The 5702-nt window shown below is 28.5% G+C and overlaps 1 pseudogene; it reads left to right on the forward strand.

Annotated features, from left to right (window-relative positions):
- The first annotated feature begins 3199 nt into the window (after nt 1-3199).
- LOC126680173 (leucine-rich repeat protein 1-like) lies at nt 3200-5453 on the forward strand (annotated as a pseudogene).
- The last annotated feature ends 249 nt before the right edge of the window (nt 5454-5702 follow it).

A 5702-nucleotide genomic window follows, 5' to 3' on the forward strand; every position in this document is an offset into this window, starting at 1 on the left:
GTCTTATCGGGACTTATACAATTTTGATGCATATGGCCTAACTAACAAGACACTTAATTTTTTTCATTTACTATAATTTGAATCAATTAGTACACGATACATTTTAGGCTTAATTACTTAAAAACCATCCACCTTATAACTTTTTTTCATTTATACCATGACCTAGAAAAATTTTCAATTGTACCCTATTTTTGATTTTTATGTTTCATCTCTACCCTAATGAGTTGAATTGACCTATTTTCTTTAAAAAAAGTTTAAATTAGTCCTTCATTTTTAACCTATATTCTAATAAAACGTTAATGTTAATCATTTATCTATCTTGTTTTTAATATTTTCATCTTTAAATTAATTAAATAATTAAAAAATTTACTCTTGGGGTACAAACGAAACATAAAAATCAAAAATATGGTACAATTGAAAATTTTCCTAGGTCGTGGTATAAATGAAAAAAAGTTATAAGGTGAGTGGTTTTTAAGTAATTAGTCCTACATTTTATTATGAAAAACCAATTAAAACCCTAGCCTCTCTTCTCTCCTCTTTTTTCTGAAAAAATCCTAGCCGTCTATAGCTCTTTATTCGATTTTTTTCCGGCTGCCGTCAATAGTTTAGGTAATGCCGTTGACGGTAGCCATCTTTTTTTTATGTTATTTTAATTTCATATAGTATGATAAATAGCCAAAAATTTTCATTTTTTTCTTGAGGGATTAACATTTATCGACGAAGCGCAAATTCAATTCAAATTTTCATAAATTAAGAAGCGAAGATAGATTGGAAATCTTTCAACAACAAAGATGAAATCGTTCATGGGCTATAATAGTTTCTTTATTGTTTTAGTGTTGTATTGTACTTTGAAAATTCTATTTTGTCCTTTCTATATGAAGGGTTTGTTGTCCTTTCTATGTGAAAGGTTGTTATCCCTTTTTTACAAAGGGTGTTTATGTGCTGGTTGTATGCGATGTCACAGCTGTAATTTTTAATTTCATAAATCAGTTTGCAGGTGATGGTGAAGTTTGAGCGAAGACGACACTTTATTGGCGAAACAGTTAGATAATTTATCTTTTATTTTCGTAAGTAGATCTGCGAATCAGACAGCATGTTGTCTATTCCATGTCAGGTCATCAAGTTTAATTTTCGAATTTTCCCGAATTTCTTACAAATGTAACTGTTTCATATTTGATTAATGAAATTTGATGAATTTTCAAAAAAAAAACAAGACACTTAAATAGTAAAAGCTAAACTTATCCCAAAGTCTTCAAACTATTAGTTTCTATTTGGCCTAATTACTTAAAAGCATCTCACGTTGAACTTTTCTTTCGTTTATACCCCGATTTAGAAAAAATTTCAATTGTACCCTATTTCAGATTTTTCATTTTCACCTCTACCCTGAAGCACTAAATTGATCTTTTTTCATCTAAAAAAAATTAAAATAGTCCTTCATTTTTAATCTATATTCTAATTAGACATAAATACTATTAATTTTACAAAAATATCATCTCTTTAAAAAAAAATCAACTAATAAAAATTATTTACATAAAAATTAAAAAAATCTCGACAAAACCGCCGTCCGCCGCCGTCCTCCTTCCACGGAAGGAAGAACCGCGTGTTCCTCCATGGAAGGAGGAACACTGTGGAGGAATATGAAGGAGGAGCTGATGCTCCTCCTTTTTCGGAAGGGGGACGGCGGCGGCTCCGGCGAACTCGGGCAGAGGTGCCCAAAAATCAAAAAAAATTATTTGTTTACATTTAGTTACGGATTTTTAAACCGGAGAAGTATGGTGGTAGATCGAAAAGTTTTTTTAATAATTTAATTTTTTAATAAATTTTTTAAAACAATTAATTATGTTGACTTATTTTAATTTTTTAAAGTTGAAGGATTTATTTATATTTTTTCAAATAAGAAAAAATATGGTAAAATCCTTCTATTTAGTTGTTATTAACATTTTTATCCTTAAATTATTTAAATTGTCAATTGTATCCTTAGTTGGGGTAGAGGTGAAAACGAAAAACCCGAAATATGATACAATTGAAAAAATTTCTAAGTCGGTGTACAAACGAAAACAATATCAATATGGGGTGTTTTTAAGTAATTAGGCCGTTTTTATTTCACTTGATACGTAATAAATATTTTATGTTCAAATCGTTCCTTGACTATTTAATTTATACATATATGATATTTTTAGACATCAAGCATTGTCGTTTCATGCCATCAAGAAAATGTAGTTCCATACATAAACCTAGGGGTGTGCATCGGTCGGTTCGGTCATCGAACCGAACCGAAACCGAATTAACCGAATCCGAAATGTTAGAAATTTTAAAACCGAAACCGAACCGAATTATATTGAAACCGAACCGAAACCAAACCGAAATAATATTTCGGTTCGGTCGGTTATTTCGGTTAACCGAAATAACCAAATTTTATTAAAATTAATTATTAAAAAATAAAAAATAAAATAAAAAACAATAATTTTAGTACTAATTTATAATTTAAGTACATTTTGAGGTGTTTTAGTAACTAAATTCTAAAAAAATTACAAAATTACCTTAACTTCTTTAAAAAAATTAAAAAAATAACACAATTAATATATATAATTCGGTTATTTCGGTCGGTTCGGTTAATTCGGAAATTCCATCACCAAAACCGAACCGAACCGAATTAACCAAACTTTTTAAAAATAAAAACCAAAACCGAACCGAATTAACCAAAAACCGAACCAAATTAAAATTTCGGTTTGGTTCGGTCGGTTAATTCGGTTTTAACCGAATACTGCACACCCCTACATAAACCAAATGATTTTCTCACTACCAAACACCGAATTTGTCTTAGGAAAAAAAAAAAAACCCACTTGCCAATACGAGAGACCTCAACTTTCCAAGAAAAAGACGCCATGCATATTATAAATTAGTATAGTTATAATAAACTTAATTAATATAATTTAACGAGTCACATTACGAGTTACGTACATAGCACGTAATAGGAAACTGGTTTTTATAAAATTCCTTAAAAGCTCAATACTAGTAATTAGGCAATATCTAAATTTAACACATAATCAATAGGAAACAAAATCAAACAATTGCAGAAATAATCCAAATGAGTAATGACCGTATATCATCAGCTTAACATCTACTAATATTGGAATGCACAATCTCAAGTATAAATTCAGAGACCAAGCCACAAAATTTCTAATTCATTCAATTTCAGTAGGCAAAAATGGCATCAATTATGAGTAATACATTTATGTTTTGTGCAGCAATAATGCTATCATTAGTTCCATCAGGGCATGGGAATGCTGAAGGAGATGCATTGATAGTTCTGAAGGATAGCCTCACGGATCCTACTAATGTTCTAGCAAGCTGGGATCCGTCTCTAGTCGATCCCTGCACTTGGTTTCATGTCACCTGCAATCCCGGGAATCAAGTTACTCGAGTGTATGTATTATAACCTTTTATTTTACTAATTTAATTTTACTCAAAAAGAATAGTATTTTTAAAATTATTATAATATTTTAAAAACAATTATAATATTTTTACGATATTAATAGGATCAGTTTTTGTTTTTGATGCTTTGATGAACAGAGACTTGGCGAGAAACAAGCTGAGCGGTCATCTAAGTACCCAATCTTAATACTCTACAAAGTTTAGAGTCTTTGTATGTCATAATCTTCTCAATTATTTTCATATTTAATTCATCTTATTTTTGAGTGTTTTTAGAAGAAAAAAAATGACGTATTTATTTGATGCAGGAGCATATTTGGGAACAGTATTGACGGAACTATTCCTGCCGAGTTTGGTGATTTGAAAAGCCTAAAAAGCATGGATTTGTCCGAGAATAGCATTTCTGGGACCATTCCTCCTACCTTGGGAAAACTGAAATCGCTCGTATTCTTGTAAGTTTATCTATCCGATTTTAGTTTTTAATCATAACTTCGACCGCATGAAAATAGTTATCTTGATATTTAGTAGCATATGTTTCATTAGAGGTGTTAAAATAAATCACGTGAATACAATTTGCTTAACATGAAAGAAGTAACGGGTTATGATTAAGGTTTAAAATGTTTGGGTCATATATATGTTTATGATGCGACTTAAAATTTATTATATCACAGATTTACTGATTTACACGTGTTTATATCATGTTTGTGATATGACTTTGTCAATACCATCTATATTCAATCAATTTATATAAATAAACTAAACAAAATGTATTTTTATGATTCATATTCGATTTACTAAATAAAATTTGTTGATATGTATAGTTGGTTTAATTTTTGTGTCGTGTTTGTATTAACACGGGCAATAAATGAATTGTATTTTTGCAATTGCTACTGACTACTGTTTCTATTTCTACAGGCGACTAAATAACAACCGATTGACTGGACCCATTCCTTCTGAAATTGCTACTATGACAAGTCTCAGTGTGCTGTATGTGTTTTTCTAAATCCATTTTTCTAAAAACACTAAAAAAAGTGTTTTTTTATTAATTCTAAAAATGAAAAATTAGAACAAATAATAGTAGAACGAAGACATGAAAAATAAACCAGCTTATTCGAGTCTACTAAAATTTGGATCATCAACTGGTCAATCAACTTAAAAACAAATCAATCAAGTTTAACCATGCTAATGTGTAAAAATATGTATAAATTTTTTGGCTAAAAAATGTTAAAAGATTAAACTTCTTTGACACTTGGAAAACCCATCTCAAAAGTTATAAGTTTATCTAAGTTTGGCCAATTTACTAGAAATCTATTTAATTTTCTGAAATTGATTTAATATTTTTTAAAATCGATTTATCTTGTGGTAATTCAATCGGCATTTTTTTTATCAAATTTAAAAAAAAACATTAAATTTTCAGCTAAATTAGATCAAATTTGTAAAATTGGATAGATTTTTTTAGCGAATTGATCAAGTTGGGATATATTTACAACTTTTGCAAGATTGGATAAATTTATAAAAAGTCGAATGTTTTTTTTGACTTTTTTGTATTTAATTAATAGTATAATTATTATAATTAAATAATTATGTTTATTAATATAAGAAATTACTCAATTTGTATCTTATTAATATATTAAATAACTGTACTATTATTACAATTGTAATTTTGAAAGGTTCAATTAGGGGCTGTAATAGTAACTTAATGTATATATTTTTGATTAATTTTCTTTTAAATTACAGAGATTTGTCGAACAATGATCTTTGTGGACCTATACCTTCAGGACTTGAACACATTACCAATAGAAAGTAAGCTTCTACTTTTTAACTAAAAATTTATATTTGAAATTTGTTTTTTTGTTGACAATTTGTTTTTTTTTTTGAAAATTCATTAAGTAATGATCGATACATAAGATTCACTAAATTTTGAGCTCTGTTATATATATAGTTTTGTGAATAATCCTCGGCTCGGACGACCATGCTAAATTTGGCTATGAAGATTGAAGAAAGATATAGAAAATACGACCTTACGTTTGTTTGTTAAGGTTGGCTATGAAGATTAAAGAAAGAAATAGAAGATATAACCTTCTATTTGTTCGTTAGAATAAATTTAATTACTTTATAAAATTAATATAAATTTTGTATTTAATTTTAATGTTATGTCGCATTTTCATGTTTGTTTTCGCAAGTCTTATTGGGGTTTATATAATTTTGATGCATATGACCTAACTAGCAAGACTCTCAAAAAGTACTCAAAAGCTAAACTCATTTTGAAG

The sequence above is a fragment of the Mercurialis annua genome, linkage group LG5 (genome assembly GCF_937616625.2).
Source record: "Mercurialis annua linkage group LG5, ddMerAnnu1.2, whole genome shotgun sequence".
Lineage (NCBI taxonomy): Eukaryota > Viridiplantae > Streptophyta > Magnoliopsida > Malpighiales > Euphorbiaceae > Mercurialis > Mercurialis annua.